General features: G+C 38.9%; 1 protein-coding gene across 1 annotated transcript in view; it reads left to right on the top strand.

Moving 5' to 3' along the window:
* The first annotated feature begins 5,911 nt into the window (after positions 1-5,911).
* The window catches only part of nlgn2b (neuroligin 2b), a 103,823-nt gene continuing 91,812 nt past the window's right edge, over positions 5,912-17,922 (top strand). The window contains exons 1-2 of the mRNA XM_051121840.1: positions 5,912-6,404; positions 6,527-6,680. The gene's annotated coding sequence lies outside the window, so the exon portion shown is untranslated. The remainder of the gene's footprint in view (positions 6,405-6,526; positions 6,681-17,922) is intronic.

The raw sequence follows: 17,922 nt of genomic DNA, 5'->3' as shown, positions 1-17,922 counted from the left end.
TTATTTTTTTATTTTTTAATCTTTAGATTTAAGTTGTAAATAATAGAGCTGTCACATTTTTCGAAGAGGAGTTCCAATTTGTTTTTTCTTTAGGATTTATTTTTGGCATTTTCACCTTTTTTATTATAATAGGATAGTTAAGTATTGACAGGAAGTGAAGTGGGAGAGAAGGGGACAGGATCAGGAAAGGTCCATGAGCTGGTACTTGAACTCGGGGCGCCCAAAGCGCAATGGAACTAAATTGGCGCACTGCTCACAAGGCTATCGGTGCTGACAAGGAGATTCAATTTGTGTAAATTTTGAAGTTTTTGCATGAAATTGACAGCTATGAATTTCCACACCATATTGTAGCTGGCCAAGAGCAACTGTTGTTAAACAGTGTTTATGTGGCACTACATTGTATTTTTGCCATTTCATTGTTTATGGCATTGATATACTTTTCATGGCCAGTTTGTGTGATCAAGGCTCTTAAAGACGTCTTCAGGGATGTCTAGAGGGACATGAATATCATCTTATTCAGAATCAGAGCTTCAATACCATTAAAAGAACCATCTAGTTAAGTGAATGAAGAAAGAGAAGAGAAAATGTAAGCCCCACAGGGTTTCTCAGCTTAGATTTAAATCCTTTAACAAGATTTCTCTTATCTGGTGACTGTCTTAGTTATGGAAAATGTTTGATCGTGTGTGTGTGTGTGTGTGTGTGTGTGTCTATGCATTAGGATTCATAATGCATTAATGTGTTGATTCTGGGATGAGTGTGCAGCGTACATGATTAACTTTTAGAATGGGAAACAAGATTTAGAGTTTCATTTATTTCTTTTCATAATTTTATGTGGGATAGATAGATAGATAGATAGATAGATAGATAGATAGATAGATAGATAGATAGATAGATAGACCAATTATTATTGATCCTGAACCCTTTTTCTTTGCTAACATCTACACTGTTCCAATTCCATCCAGATTCTGCTTTCAGACAATCCACTGACCTGTGCCTTCAGTCTCTGAAACATCCTCTCATATTTGTTATGGCAATTAAACTGCAAAGTGATAAAGGAGAGTATGAGTGATAGAATGTGAGAGAAGGAAAGAAAAGACAGAATGGGAAATGAGGTGAATGTCCCCACTGAGTGAATCTCCTTTTTTCTCCCCTTTCAGAAGAAAGCCCCACCATTCGCAGGAAAAGATCCTAAGAGGCTTACAACTGTCATTCAAGTGATATTGAGAGAAAAAGGGAATTAGACACAGAGAGAGGGGGATGACTAGGTTGAAGATGGTGAAAAAAAGGGGAAGAGAATGTGCGTGGGAGGGAAGGAGCTGAAAAGTGGAGCACACAACCTGCAAAACAGCACCACCCTCTGGACAAATGCTGCGGAGTTTAAAGAAATAGTTTGGTTAAACTAAATTATTTTAATGTTTGTTTCAGCCCTGTTTGACTTACTAATGTGGAAAACCGCAAAAGCAGATATTTAGCAGAATGTTCATGCTGCTCTTTTTCATACAATGAAAAGCATGGATTCAAATGAAGGGCATAAATCATGGATGTTTTTGTGATGCTTTAATGAAGCCCATCAACGTTCACTTTATGGAAAATTGCAGGGTGGAGCAACATGATGGTGAGTAGCAATGACAGTATTTTTTATTTTTTATTTATACAGCTCTTGTTTGTTTTTTGACTTACTCTCCTCTAATAAACCCTTAGCTTCAGAGAACACACACAGACCCACACTGAGACCCCCATGGTGTGATGTGGAGCAAGACCTTCAATTGCCTAAAAAATCAATCTAGTACATACATTAAATGTAATGAGCAAGAGAGAGCAGATAAACAACTTTCTCATTCATTATAAATGATTATATTTTTTCATACTCTGGACTGTTGTTATGCCAGTATTTTTTGCTTTTTCTTAAGTCTGTTTGAACTTTTTTCCTTGAGGTCATAAACTCTTTGAACTTATAAGATGACGATGCTTTTCTGTTTTCTAAAACACTGTCTGGTCTGGTGTCACCTTCAATGAGCTCTGGGTTCATAATTGTAATTCTCGAGATCTTCAGACGACGTGTACGTGACAAGCAGTCATCGACTGATAGATGGAGCGTGAAGAAATAGAGGTTCTATGTCTTTGTTTGTATCTTGTGTAAACAAGTAGGCCTGTCTATGCTGGTTTAAGCAGCTAACGGGTGCTTGTGTGGGTGTAGAATTGATTCTAAATGGTAAAACTATTTGGTATGACAATGCTATCTGTTTTGTGATAATGATGAGTAGTAATCCTAAATCAATTTAACTATGTTCTTCCCTCTGGCTATAAGATTATTTAAAGACAAGTGATAAACTGGCAAAACAAGAAGAGAGGAGTTTTGCGTCATCCTGAAAGGATTTATTTTACATTAATAACCGACTGGCATTATTTCGCTTATTACATAGCTTCATGCTGAACAAATACACGGACATTTTGAAAAAGTAGTCCATTAGCGTAGCAAACGTTTAGCCTAGTAAGAAGAAAAACACTTATTACACTGTTAGTTTACCGTATATTTTAGGAAACGTCAATTTTACTCTTTGTATGGATGAGTTCGAAATGTAACTAATGTTGTCTTCTCTAAGTTTCTCTCATCTACCGCGTTTATTTGTGTATCGGTTCGTTGTTCTTCAGGGTGTGTTTGTTTGTTTGTTTTCAGACCCTTAGCTTTAACTGGGACTCCTGAGCTTATATCAACTAGTAAAGGTTTTACGGTGTCTTTTAATAAATTAATATGGTCAGTTTTCTTATCGTTAGTAGTCATAGCGACTGCTTTGAATCAGGAGATGGCGCCAATGAGCTATTCTACTCTTTACATGGAGTAATGTGAAAGAGTGATGTGAAAGATGTGAAAATAGTATATCCAGTCTGTATACAAGAATATGTCACTACTCAAGAACACGATTGTCGCTACAAGGGTCGCCAAACTAGGCTATTTTTGGAATAAATGATAATTGGTTATTAATATCATTATCTTAACGTTTTAGAAGTCATACAGGTTTGGAACGTGAACGTTTGAGACGTGAAGGTGAGTAAATGTTAATTTTTGTGTGAACTGCCCCTAATAATAATGATAATAATTAAAGTGACTATTGTTTTTACACTGATGTTGGTCATAATGTTCTGTTCTGTTTAAGACCTGAGACCATCTATTACACTAATTTTACTATGGTAAGTTTTTTATTTTAATTTGCGCCTAAGAATATGCCTTACAGTTTGTAAAATTACTTTTATGCATGGCTTATTTCATAAATAGCCTATTTAGACAATCAAAGTATTTTTTAAACAGTATATAGTTAGATTCCCGACAATTACAATGCGTCTGAATATTATGTCATATTCACTAGAGGGCGATGTTTAACCATTTACGTTTTGGTTTTGCGTCCAAATGAGTTTCAGTGTGAACTAGTAGCTAGTAATAGTGCACAGAAGCACAATAGTTCAACCTTCATGCCCCACACTTGCACAAAGGTATATTTCATAAAAATTTGTTCAAATATTCTGTCAGTTAATTGTGTGTCTATTGGAGCAATTTTGTATATATGTGTGGGGGTGGAGGATGAAAGGAACAGATTATAATTAGTCGATCTGGGTATTTATTATTCGCTTCCACACTAGAGGCTGTAAATCGATGAAAGATATTTTCTCTGTGTGTGTTTGTCAGTGTACTGTTGGATCTCACAAAGAACAGAATAATGAATAATTACAAAGAATAAATTATATTTTTACTCTAGGCTGTGGTAAAGTAGATTTCAACTCCACGGCTGTTGTTCTGCCATTACACTACACTTGCAAAAAGTATGAAATATCCCATAGAATAGCGATCTCTTTTTTTTCCTTAAAAATATCATGATTTCTGTCTCTTTTTTTTAAGTGTCTTGGTGCATGAATAAGGTTATCATTAATTTCCACGATACCGTATATGAAAATACGACTGATATTACATTACTATTGTATACCGCAATTTTTTTCCCTCACACACCTGACGTTTGATCGAGTTCTGACTATTAGTTTACAAGTGGTATCAGTGCATCTGTCACGTCACAGTAAGCTCATGATGCAAGATGAAGAGAGGACACTTTGACGCTTTTTCTGACGTCACTCCGATGCAGATCCTCCAGGCGGGAGAAATGTTTCACCATAGAGGCGCATTCAGATGGTTCGTGTGAAATCATGTCCTAATCACGTTGATTAATTAATTAGAGCTGGATGAGAGTACTCAAAGCAGCAGCACGGAATGTAAATTCAGTACAGACAAAGCGTCAGTATGTGAAAACGTGAACATAAGGGACGCTACAGCCACCGGAGGTAGTGCTAAGAATTGCAATCAATCTGCGGTAGCTGTTAAATGTGTGTGAGTGTGGCAAGCTGTTTTAACATTTATTACTTAAAACTAATAGTATATTTTTGCTAGTACTTATTGTCTAAATCTGGGGTGGCGAACGTTGGTCCTGGAGAGCCGCAGCCCTGCAGAGTTTTGCTTCACCCCTTATCAAAAACACCTGAACAAGGTAATCAAGCTCTGAAGGGTTATTAGGAAGCTACAGGCAGGTGAGTTTTAATTAGGGTTGGAGCTGAGCTCTGCAGGGCTGCGGCTCTCCAGGACCGGAGTTTGCCACCCCTGGTCTAAATACTAGTGAGTAAATCAATAGTGACTAGTATCTTTCTAGCTTTCTGTTATCTATTAATTTGATAGGACTACTTGCTGGCTCCCAGAATATTTGTTATATCTGATCACATAATATATCAAAAAAATATATATATATATTTTAGCTTCATGCAGTCTTTTTTTTAATCAACACAAATGTAAGAAAATGCTCACGTTGAGAAAAAAGCTGAGAAAATCACATTTTTGCACCAGACTATGTCTGAATCAGACTCAGAATGTTCATCAAAACAGATGGAGTAGATCACTTCCATCAACACCCCCAAAGCTTGCACAGTTCTACACCACTTCCTGGGTTGTAATTTCATTTGGTAAACTTTTTTTTCATTTGGTAAACAGTTTTGCCTTATGCGCTGTTTAATGTTTGATGATCATGTTATTTTACATATTTGTCTACTAACATATATGATCACTTGTTTTGATGTCTGTGTTTTGATTCAGACATTAAGTACTCTTTCAGAAGATGTGTAATAGCACATCCTACTGTATAACAATGAAAACATGTAAAGCCAGAAAATTCCATCAAAAGTAGTGAAGCATTGTCTCATAAATGAGAGAAAATTCTGTCTATGGTGGGGAAAGAGTTAATTTAACCACCAGTGTTCTTTACTATATTTTACCCATTTTACTCAAACAGATATCCATTTTTTCCTCACAAAAAGGGACTCACCTTGCTCTCAAATCACAAAAAAAAAAAAAAAGAATAATGAGCACCGTTTTTGAGCAGTGTTTATTCACATTAAAGATTTAAGTTAAAATTTGTAAATGTATGGTGTACACTACAGTCTCCGTGCTCACAAATAATTTTTATATATATTTAGTTATATTTATATTTTCATTGGCTATCTGTGATTTCGGTATAGAGTTCAAAGTTAGGATTATCTTTTTTTTTTTTTTTTTTTTTTTTTTGGTAGTATTATATTACATTACATCATGAGTGTATATTAGCACCATTTGTTGGTTTCTCTGATTAAATGCATATAAGTGAGAATGAACTGATATTTCAACCACATGGGAATTTGCTATTTGTTTATATTTAAAAGACTAGATTTACTGTTGGGATAGTTACTAGTAAAGACGCGGGTACTAGTATCCAAAAAACAGTTACGATTTTAAAATATTTAGGAGACTAAATTACTTGGAAACTATTGGAGAATAGTTAGTTTTGAACAATAAATGTGTAAACGGCTTGCCATAGCGCGTGCGTGTGTAAGGGAGAGAGAAAGAGAGAGGCGGACATCGGGATTCTGGACTCCCGAATCTTGACAGCTGTGCGTGAAGTGCGGAATGGATATCTGAGCGTCATATACATCTTCATTGTTCACGAGTGGGAATAATAATAATTATTATTATTATCGCTATTATTAGACAGCGGTGAAAGAAAGGAAGAAGAATCATAATTGTTTCCCCACTTGTACACAAAAGAAGAGGACTCGTTTATGAGTGAGACAGACTGAGAGCAGATGAGAAGTCGTGCCACCGGATGGTTTTTATTTTTTGGTGTTTTTTGATGCACGAACGGACTCTGAAATGGGTCGCCATGACGACAGAGCGCTGAGTTAGCCGCTAATGCGTTATACGCATTTGTTTCTGTTATTGTTTTATTTTATCATTTCCCTACCTTCTTTATAGTGATCAAATATGTTGTAACCTCGCCGTCGGAAGACACGGGTGTTGACAGATAAAAAGAAAGAAAAAAAGGAGGAGGAGGTGTTAAGAGGTGTTTATTCCCCTTTCCTTTTTTCCATTTCCTAATTTTCCCTATCCTCCTTCCTTTTTATGTCTTCTTTCTTTTCTTTCCGCTTTTCTTTTATTGTTTTGGGGACGCCGACTGATGCGAAGAAGGTAAATTGATGTGCGAGAGCCTGCGACACATTCATGACGAATTACCTCAGAAAAAAAAATACCGATGGCATAAACACCGGCTTCACCACTGAAGTACGAATAATCACCGGGAAAGAACCGGAGACGCATCGACTACAACCCTTTCATCGCGGTAAGCGGGTTTCTGTTGTCTGTTAGTGTAATACATAGGCTACATGTATATTCGCACGACGTGCGCGAGTAACGCGTCTGTGTTGGTTTGGCGCACCGTTCACGTTTGAGATGTCTAATTAGAAGTGTTCAATAAAGGTGCGCTTTGGTCAGGCAATACCGACTGCCATGGCCTGTTGATGAGAAAATCAAGGTTTTATGATTGACACATTTGGCCAATATCCGCATATCCTACTATTTTATTCTGGCATGTCTCGTCTGCTTCGAAGAAAAACGACGCGTTCATCAGATCGAGATCAAATGATCTCGACGCGACGTTGTCGCGTGGCCTTTACCGGCCATTTGCGCCTCTAATTGCATCCATCGCTCGTCCCTCTGGCAACGTGAGGATTGATTTATTTTTGCACTTGATAGATAATGGTAATGCGCCCTGAATGATGGCAAACATCCGCAACCCACGGACTTCCCATCGCCTGTTAAATGTTTAATGGCATTTACGTAAGTGTGAGATAGGATGGAGCAAAGACAACCCACCTAACCCAACCGCACACCCACGACGCCAATGCACGCATAGGTATGGAGGTGTATAGGAAGCCATGGCTCTCACAGAGGGGCACATTTATATGCTGTGGTGGTTGGGCAGTGCTCTGTCAATGGCAGAATTCAGCACAGACAAGGAGTCCTCTGTTCTCCTCAAGGCTGAGGATGTGCCCGTTCCCAACCCAAGTGGCGCTCGATCGGTCTAATGTCTGATATGACCCGATGTAGATCGTTTAGTGCTTCTAAATCTGTCTGCTGTCCTTGTATAATGTAGCAGAGGTGAGGTCTTCATGCTGCTCAGAGCTCCATTCTTCGCTGGAGTTCTGCTGCAGTCCCTCACGTGGATTGAGGAAAAACTAGGAGTTGATTTCAGAGCATGTGTCTATGTGGAGCACTCGGCCTTCAGCCTTCGTGCGTGTTACTGTGCACATCCATCATACTGTCTTACATGATATAAAAAGACAAAAGCCCCTGGTTGGCAACCCACTCAAAAGAGAACTAAAATCTGTAGAATTATGGCAAGGGCTAGTATTTGTATGAATCAAATCTTTAGAAAAAATACAGTTGATTTGACAGATAAAAATAAGCTGTGGTATATTGTTTTGGATCATTTAGAATTAGAAAGGATGCTAATAAGGATTGGAACAACCGGAAAGAAAATAAAGTTTCAAAGCGCTTCAGACCAGGAGAAAGACGTTAGGTTGAAAATGACTGATTCTATATGTAATTCAATTCAAAGAAAAGGCAAGGAAGCCACAACAAAGCACTTGTTGGAGACTAATGGAACTCCTGTTAGACTAATGTCATAAAATACCATTCAAGTCAGATTGACAGATAATGATCATTTGTTAGACAATCACTGCTTAAACTTGAATTTTCAGGGTCTTGTATTTTTTTGCTCTATTGCTACAGTGCAAGTGCACTGTCGCCCTTCTAAACACCCATTCTTCTTTCCGCTGTGCTCAACTGAAAGCCCACATCAAACCTGATTTTTTAATGAGTCTTACAATATATTGATAGATGGATGAAGCACAGCCGGAATGCCCTGTAGTCAGGGCAAATGGCCTTCGTTGTTGTGAGTGGAACAACGCAGAGTGCTGTATACCCAGGGCTGGAGTGTTTGTGATGTAAGTGGGACGGAGAATTGCTTGTGTCTTAGGTTGGCCCAGGCCTCAGAACAGGTAAATAATGAAGAAAAGTGCAGTGTTAGCTTGATGTAACCCCCTCCATGTGCCCTTCTGTGCAGCCTGTGGTTAGTGTGTGTATGCCGTCTTGGGAAGCACTCACATGGACTGCAGCCTTATTAATCTTTAAAATTCTCTGAGCACTGGGCAAAACTGAAAGAGGTGGGATTTAGATGTGGCCCCTTTAAAATGGAGTTTGTGAATAAATCAGAAACATCCTTATTGTTTGGTGTTACTGTCTAGCAGTGATGGACAGCTGTAATTTTGAGAGGTCTTGATTCAGAGTGCTTTACTTATTCACTTATGCAAAAGAGGGATAATTATATTAACAATTCATGATGACAGTAACAATGTTTCCTTTCTTTCACTCCAAGGAACACCCAAGGTCAGAGCATCTGTTTTTTTTTTTTTACATTCACACATGCACAACAGTATTCGTCAGACACTATTCTGTGTCCATGCGGAATTTATTGGAAAGCTTTCATCTCCCAGAAAAGCCCGACCTCTGTCTAGTCTTGTAAACGCAATGTCGGTGAAGTTGCAAAATACCGTTTTTATTCAACGCTATTATCTCTTCGTCCTAGGACGCAGCATTTGAGCATACAATTGTCCAGATAAGCATTTCTGAATGTTTATGCCTCGCAGAAGCGAGTATTGTAAACCATCGCTCTCCTTGAAGTGTCACGCAACCTTTCTTTTGCATCCTTCAAAGCGGCCGTGACCCGTGAGTTGGTAGCGGTTGATTTTCCGCAACAATGTCTGATCGCGGTACACGCTTTCTGAACTCCACTTTGTTGTAGTAGAGTTGCGGCTGTTGCATTGTGTGGCCTGATGTGCTCAGACATCTGTGTGCCATTATCTCTGTCCCAGCATGTGCAGCATGATCCGCTCACTGTAGACAGCATCGCCACAAGCAATGAATCATCGGCTGAACCTGACAGCCTCCTCCCGTCTAGATCTATATTTCAGCCTCAGCACATGATATGTGGTGCCCGTTGCCCGACAGACTCCTGCCGTTGTTCTGAGCTGTAAATGTACTAATAAAGCAGCAATCTCCCCTCGTAACTTTACCTGGCGGCGTGTACCTGCACCTAGCACCTTTCAGAAGAGTGCTGAGTCAAGTTTCCTTCCTGTCCTAGGTGATGGATGCGGAGACATTTGGTTTGAGAAGCTCTGGACTGACTTTACAGCTCTCTCAAATAATTCCTGTCCTTCAGAAGTCTGGAATCCACAGATAGACATGCTAAATGCCACATCTGTGGTCTATCTTGGATAGCAATGAAAAGGCCGGAGTGTCCACTCATCTTGAGTTTTGCTCAGGTCTGAAAGAACCTGTAATCCGTCAGGAAGATATTTTTAAGGATGGTGCTGAGCTTTAAAGTTGCCTAGAACATGGCGCTCCCTCGCTCTTCAGCGCGCAGCCTGAATCTGAAAGGAACTGGGAAGGAAATGAACAAAAAGGACTGGAGTAAATGGAGAAACACAGTCAACGGATCACCTAGTGGTTTTCAAGAAGTAACTGTAGATGAACATTTTTGGTGGGAAAACGAATTCATGTGGAAAAAAAAACTGATGTTTTTCCCTGCTGTTCTGAAAACTGTATTTAATTATTAATTTGTTTGGAAACCCAAATCACAGCTGGGGCTACACTGAAGCTTTAAAGTGATGGAGGTTCATTAGTCTTGGAAGAACTCCAAACAAACATGCCTGTGACATGAAAACAGACAAACGGACGGTCCATTTCCATCTAGTATTTCTTGATTTAGTCAGAATTCGCTTTGTTAAGCTCTTGGGTTTAGTAAAGCTTCCGTGCACTTTAAGTGTGCTGCCTTCCTTCATTATCTTACCCTAATGGCATAAATCCAGCGTTACGAATTAATTACAGAATGTAAAATGTGTCCTATTTCAGGCACAGTAAGTTGCCCTGAAGGTGAGCATCTGGCTTTGTTGCAGTGTGTTTTTAGACTGGAAAATGCACCAAAAAATGATGTTGAATAGTAGGAGTTTGTCAAGGGTGTATGTTTAATGACTCATCCGCCAGTACAAGAAGACTCGAGTGAACGGTGACACTCTCGAACTGATATTGACATTCTGCAGGTTCATTTCAAGCCAATTATGGACGAGGTGATGATTGTAAAATTGCGTATTGATCTTGGGTTTTAGTGTGGACCCTCCCGCCCTTGAGTGTTAAACATAGTCGAGTGCTGCCCAGTGTAATCACATCAAGAAACCTCCCCAAGATTCCTCCTCACGCTTCCTCTCTTCATTCTGAATGTTGATTGTCTTAGTCTCTCTGCAATATGATTCGTTCTCCCGCACCCAATGTCCCAAGTTCCCAGACCTTGTCCAACCGCCTTTGAGAGATTTAAAGGATTAGTTCACTTCCAGAATCAAAATTTCCTGATAATTTACTCACCCCCTTGTCATCCAAGATGATCATGTCTTTCTTTCTTCAGCTGAAAAGAAATTAAGGTTTTTGAGGAAAACATTCCAGTATTTTTCTCCATATAGTGGACTTCAATGGGGATTAGCGGGTTGAAGGTCCAAATTGCTGTTTCAAAGGGCTCTACACAATCCCAGCTAAGGAATAAGGGTCTTACCTAGCGAAATGATCTGTCATTTTCTAAATAAAATTAAAATTAATATACTTTTTGACCACAAAACGCCCGTCTTGCACTAGCTTGACTTCATGACTTCATTGTTTTGCTAGACAAGACCCTTATTCCTCGGCTGGGATTTTTGAAACTTCATAAAAACAATTTGGACGTTCAACCCACTGATCCCCATTAAAGTCCACTATATGGAGAAAAGTCCTTGAACGTTTTCCTTAAAAACCTTAATTTCTTTGCGACTGAGGAAAGAAAAACATGAACCTCTTGGATGAGGTGGGGGTGAGTAAATTATCAGGAAACTTTTATTCTGGAAGTGAATTAATCCTTTCAGAGATTTTTGATGGTTGGGACCAGAGCTAGCGCCAGAGCCCCTACATTGGGGGGGGCATTTATATTTCTGGGGGTAAGTTTAGTCCCGCAAATGCATGGGAGTAGGTTGACGCCCCCTACTCAGGGAATTGACGGTTCTCCATAACTATGAATGCTCAGCTCCAGGGGCCTTTTTGAGCAATGCTAGCCCCATGTACCTTTTCCCCCGTGGTCATGGGAGTAGGTTGACACCTCCTACTCTAGGAATTGACGGGTGCCGGGACCTACAAGGAAGGCAAACTTTGTTATGCACTCAGGCAAATATGGAACTAAGATCCTCCATTTCTAGGTTCAGTGGTTCTTTAGATTATTAAAATGTTCTTAAGACTAAGAAAAATGGTTCTTTTAAAGGAGAAGTTTACTTCCAGAACAAAAATTTACAGAATTTACTCGCCTCCTTGTCATCCAAGATGTTCATGTCTTTCTTTCTTCAGTCATTAAGAAATTATGTTTTTTGAGGAAAACATTTCAGGATTTTTCTCCTTAAAGTGGATTTCAGTGGTGCCCCTGAATTTGAACTTCCAAAATGCAGTTTAAATGCAGCTTCAAAGGGCAAAACAATTGGTCATTTTCTAAAAAAAAATTATAATTTATATATTTTTTTAACCTCATATGCTCGTCTTGTGTAGCTCTGCCTGAACTCAGTTTTTTCCGGTTCAAGTTAGGGTATGTCGCAAAACTCCCATCTCATTTTCTCTTCCAACTTCAAAATCGTCCTACATCACTGTTTTACCTTTTTTTGTAAAGGGTGTTGATCTTCTTAGCATGTTCACTTTGCAAACACTGGGTTGGTACTTCTGCAGCGATGTAGGGTGATTTTGAAGTTGAGGGAGAAAATGAGATGGGAGTTTTTTTGACATAAAAAAAAACTGAGTTCAGGCAAAGCTAGACAAGATGAGCGTTAGAGGTTAAAAAGTATATAAATTCCGCTACATAAGACCCTTCTTCATCGGCTGGGATCGTTTAGTGCCCTTTGAAGCTGCATTTAAGCTTGATTTTGGATATTCAAACTCAGGGGCACCACTGAAGTCCACTATATGGAGAAAAATCCTGAAACATTTTCCTCAAAAAACATAATTTCTTTTTTACGACTGAAGAAAGAAAGACATGAACATCTTGGATGTCAAAGGGGTGAGTACATCATCTGTAAATTTTTGTTCTGGAAGTGAACTTCTTTAAAAACTGTTCACTGAAAGATTCATGAGTGGCACAAAATGGTTCCTCTATAAATCCCTTTTTAGAACCTTTGTTTTTAAGAGTGTAGTTTCTGTGATGATTTTTGGGAGGTAATAAATGCCAAAAATAGGCTGTTTTTAAGTCCTCCTTTCTATATTCCACTATCAACGCGAGTACTACGTGCAGCTGTCGCTTTGCAACGAGGATTAAAAGCTTGTAAAAAATAAAGGCCAGTATTCGTTTCATAGTTTTATAATGCTGTTATTTTGTGTCGCTGGCAATATGTTGGTAAACAAATCTTGCACTTTTCCATTTATCCTACAGATGGAGTGAATGCAAGCTGCTCCGGCAACAATTTTTTTTTGAGAAAGCAGGCAGTCGTGACAGGTGCATTGGATAATGTGCAAAAATATAATAGCATTTCATTTCCAGACCAGCTTGAACAGCTACTTTTGATCATGTGTGTCATCACGCAGCACGCGTTAATGTGAGAATGAAGAATGGCGGCGTTATAAACCTGAATTAATAATGAGTACTAACTATCGATTGTCTTGTCAGTTGAGTCATTCATACTCAGAATGCGCCAATCGATCAGTTACTTACTAAGTGCTCATCAACAACCGGTGCATTGACGTTCAAGTCTAGCAGAGATTTTTCAGAATGCTGTTGTCTATTTTGTATGTGTTAAAAACGCAGTGCAATATTATTTATGCATTCTCCCAGATTGTATTATACGCTAAAACGATCAGTTTAAACTGATTAGAGAAATTGAATCTACAACAGAGCTCTCGAACACGCTCTGGTGTTGATGCTGAGCAATTTGAAATTTAACTGCATTACTTCTCGTTTGACCTTTAAGTCGGGCTGTAGAACTAATGGCTCCATAAATTTGTATTCAGTAAAGTGTTAATGTGCCTTGTAGGCTTTGGGTTTATTTTTAACTGGCCGCTAAAATTCCAAGTGTAATTGTCCAGTACCTGAACATCATTCAGTCGTGTGCTGGAATCATTAAAATGACCATTGCATAATGCGAGAAAGGTTAAGTGACAAGAGAGAAGAATGGCTACACATGCAGCAATGCTTTATGTCTCACGCCAGTGCGTTTAAATGCTGCGGAAATTATAGCCTGCTGTGTACAAGTTTGGTGGCAGAAACAACAAGATTTCATAACTGCGCTCAAAGCTGGCCAGCACGGCCCGTAGACGTTTCAGCACCTCTTCCTCGTGGACAGCGACAGATTTAGAGCAGGCATGTTGATGGGCCAGTTCCAGAAATTAAATGAAGCTGCCTAGTTTCTCTTGCTGCCAAAGTTGCATTTGATTGCTGCACAACAAGGAAGTCATCACTTAGAGTACAGCATTAATTTTTTTCTGCTCACATTTGAAGTTCATAAGCGGCGTAGCTTAAAATCTGAAATGTTTCTTGATGTAAGATGATGCACTTTTTGGCTCTTGGCTTTGACAATGAAAAATAAGTCTAGACCGACTCTTGGCCTTTCAATACTTAATATCTTTCGCTAGGTATCATGTCTCTATTTCTTAATTGCATGACCAGAATCCGCTTTTTACCAAAGGACGAGTTTTTTTCCCACCATCCTTTCTTCAATCTCTCTCACAAGCCATTATTTTGAAAGGGAACGACAGAATAGCTGAAGTCCCAAAAGGCTGATAGCATATCACCGTGTTAGCAGAGGGATCACCCATGTACTTCAATCACTCTCATAGCTACTGCCATTAAACCAGGCGTACAGCATGCCTGACTGACAGCCCTGTCTCTGAGGGAAACAAATCGGGCCGGGCCAGCCTCCCGACCCCCAATCAATATGCCAGCCCAGCTGGGACCAGTGCCACCAATCACTCTGTCTGGAGAGGGACGGAGACAGACAGGACGCCCGAGAACTTGACTCGTGCTGTGTTTAGCGGTAACTGTGTTGAAAGACAACATGGCTGAGAAAATGTCCAAACATCCCCTGAGGACAGGAGTGTGATGTTAAAGGCGGAAAAGTACACGGCTACAGTTCACTGAGTGATGCTTATGTACAGTGAGTTGAATTTCTCTTTGCTTTTTAAAATATATCTCTATTTCAGCCATAAACTAAAAGCCTAAGCAACAGAAAAGACATGTTCTATATTGCATGTCAGATTTTTTTTCTCCTCCAGCTTAAAAATGCAATGTTACTGTTAAAGCGTTCATCTCTCTCCCTCTGGCCTGCTACTTGTAGCGAGCGGTGATTTATAAAGCCATGGAGAGGCCGACGTCCCCCCTCCAATGGGGAGCGTCAATGCGTAATTACTTTGGAAGATGGATGGGGCCCATCCAGGCTGTCCTGGACCCTGAGTTAAATCACAGCCCCCCCTCTTTCCTCAGGGTTCACATACACTCGCAGGAACGGCCAACATCTCTGCAACGAGCGTGGCTCTGTTTCACCTGTTTCTATTGGTTCTCGCTCATACACCTTCTCCTCGTGCGCCTTACATCCATCTAACAAGACCAGATGCCAGAGATCGGGTTCATTTCCCCTCTGAGGGCGAAAGAGAGAGGCAGAGAGAATTGAATGAAATGGGAAGTAGGTGCAGAAGATAGAGCCTGTAGAACTGATGCATAGACATAATTTTGGACAAATTTAGCAATTCCCAGTTGACTGCGACAATCTCAGATGTGCAAAGAGTCAATTAGTGATTCTAAAGTACAATTTCCCTTACCAAAAAACTAATCTACAATATGTGTGTGTGTGTGTGTGTGTGTGTGTGTTAAGTATTTGTGTGTAAGTGTTTGAATTCATATACTGTAAGATATTTCAGAGAATATTGTTCCATTGCTATGATATTGATTAGAACATTAATATATCATGGTATTTAAACAGCACCATAGGGTGGGGGGGTTTTGAAGGCAAATAATATTGTTTTTTTTTTTTCACAAGAGAGCCCTCTTCTAAAAATATAAAGACAGCTATATATTTATTCACAAATTTATCTATCTTTCTGTCTATTTGTCATATATGTGTGTGTATATATCAGTGGTGTGTGGTGGAAATCTGGGAGGCAAAGTCCTCAAAGTGATATGATGCAGGGCAACAACTTCACAAATGCAGTTATGCCCTAAAATTCAAGATATTGGTGCAAAAAATGCCCCTGTATGTGTGTATATATATATATAAAACACAATATCACACGGGCAGCAAGAGCAATATGACACAAGTGCTGATTTTGTCCCGATTTATCACAAGCTTAAATGTGATTTCATACAACAGTTCAGTAAATAAGAAGTTGATATTGTGTTATATTTTAAACACTATATTATGTGTTTTTGCTCAGTTTCCAGAGAACATATCACCTTTGAAGCCATAGCAGAATTGTTGCATGTCTCTAAACTAAACTTTATGAATCCACATTTTGAACGAATCTTGTGAGCCAATTATTCAAATGCGCATTCATAAGGAGAGCCATTTACGTTATTCTTGAATGAATCAGCCGTTTGAATGAATTAATGACTCATAAAGACATTTACCGCCCTTCTGGCAGACTTAGTTTCTTCTTTTGAGTATCATTTCATTAAAAAATAAATAAAATAATAAAAATAATTAACATTAAATTCTGTCATCATTTACTCACCCTCATGTCGTTTCAAACCTTTCTTTTTTGGAACATAAAAGAAGGTATTTTGAAGACCTTTGGTAACAAAGCTGTCTTGGTTACCAGTGTTTGATTACAGATGTTTCTCAAATTATAACCCATAGTTTATGTGAGGCTGTTGCAGCCTAAATGTTTAGGTGTCATAAATTCTATGTTGAATCAAATAAAATATTTCTTTCTAAAGCTACAATTTGTGATGTCTACTTGATAATTTCTCATTTAACACAAAGATAGCTTTAAATAATCTTTTGTGGGTATTTTCAGTCAAATTTATTTTGTGATTAATTAGATTAATTGAAATATCATGTAATTAATGAGATTCAAAGTTTGAATCGACTGACAGCCTTAAGTTTTACATTAACAGTATAATCAATATTTTGTTTATTAAAGCCAAGCATGAATCTCATCAAGTTAGTTTTTTAAGCATGTTACATTTATTCCAAAATAACAACTCAAGTCAGTAACAATTTTATACAATATGTTTTATTCGTGAACTTATGCTCAGCTATTTATTTTAATAATAAACTTTTACCTATTTTTGAATTTTTCGGCTCATTAGTCATCAGAGCCCCGTAAATATTGGTCACAGACACAGATTTATTTATTTAGACAGATTTATTTTAAATTTAACCAAGCTGATTACTCAATAAAAATATGTCATTTAAAGTCTTATTTTGATGTAACAGAGTTGTTTACTTACTTTTTTTAATCAGTCTTCCCAATAACGCCATTATATTGTTCATTCAGACTGATTCATGAATGTATACGGACACAAGAGGCGGGATTCATCGCATGAACCAGTCACAGATGAACATAACCAGTCATATCCAATCATATCGCAATGTAGCTGGTGTTGCTGTTGGACAATGTTTCTTTAGAAAAACGAATGATTTATACATATTTAAACGATATGTTTTATTGTTGTACAATTTTTTTTTGTTTTCTCATCCAATATTTTGAGGAGGCACTGCTTCCCTTGCCTCCTCGGAGGAAATGCCACTGTTATATAATGTAACTGTATGTTTCAAACTTCTAGTTTGAAAACCCCTGCTCTAAGGAACATTAAATCATTGTAGTTTCCAAAAAATTGGTGTTGCATTTTTATGGTTTTGCATACACTTCTATCCACAACTTTCACATTTTATCAGCATCTGTGTAGCTTGGAATCGAACCCAAAACCTTTGGCCTGACAGCGCAATGTTCTACCAGCTGAGCTTCAGCAACATCATACAAAAACACCATGTTCTATATTGTAAACATCGCCTCTCTAACTGCACATACTCTTCCATTTTTAAACCTGCATATAAGCACTGTACTCATTCATATGAAAGCGCACACAGATGCATGCATGTGCCACTGGGGAATTGTTCTTTTTAGCCAAAGCTCTGTCTTCTTCCTTCCTCTGAGCTTCTCGGTTAGGGCCAGTTAGCTTGGCTAGCGCAGAAGGTTTAATCCCTCCCTCAGAAAGCTGTGGGTGCCTCTAAACAGAAGAGAGTGGCCTCAGGAGACTGCAGCCTGGCTCTCCTCTGCCGTCTCACTCGCTTTCATGTGTGGGTTAACTCGCTGAGGTGGGAGGATCGGCGAGGGGTGCTGGCGAGAGCTGGAGCTGCTTTTTTAAGCCGTGGATGTGTGTGGGGTCTGCTGGGGAATTTGGCATGACTGTCTGCATGTAGTTTGGCAGGCCTAGACTGTACAGGGGCTGGATTTAATGATGCCAGAGAGAGAATGTG

This window comes from Labeo rohita, chromosome 10, assembly GCF_022985175.1.
Source record: "Labeo rohita strain BAU-BD-2019 chromosome 10, IGBB_LRoh.1.0, whole genome shotgun sequence".
In the NCBI taxonomy this organism is placed as follows: domain Eukaryota; kingdom Metazoa; phylum Chordata; class Actinopteri; order Cypriniformes; family Cyprinidae; genus Labeo; species Labeo rohita.
This window is presented reverse-complemented; position numbering and strand designations above follow the sequence as displayed.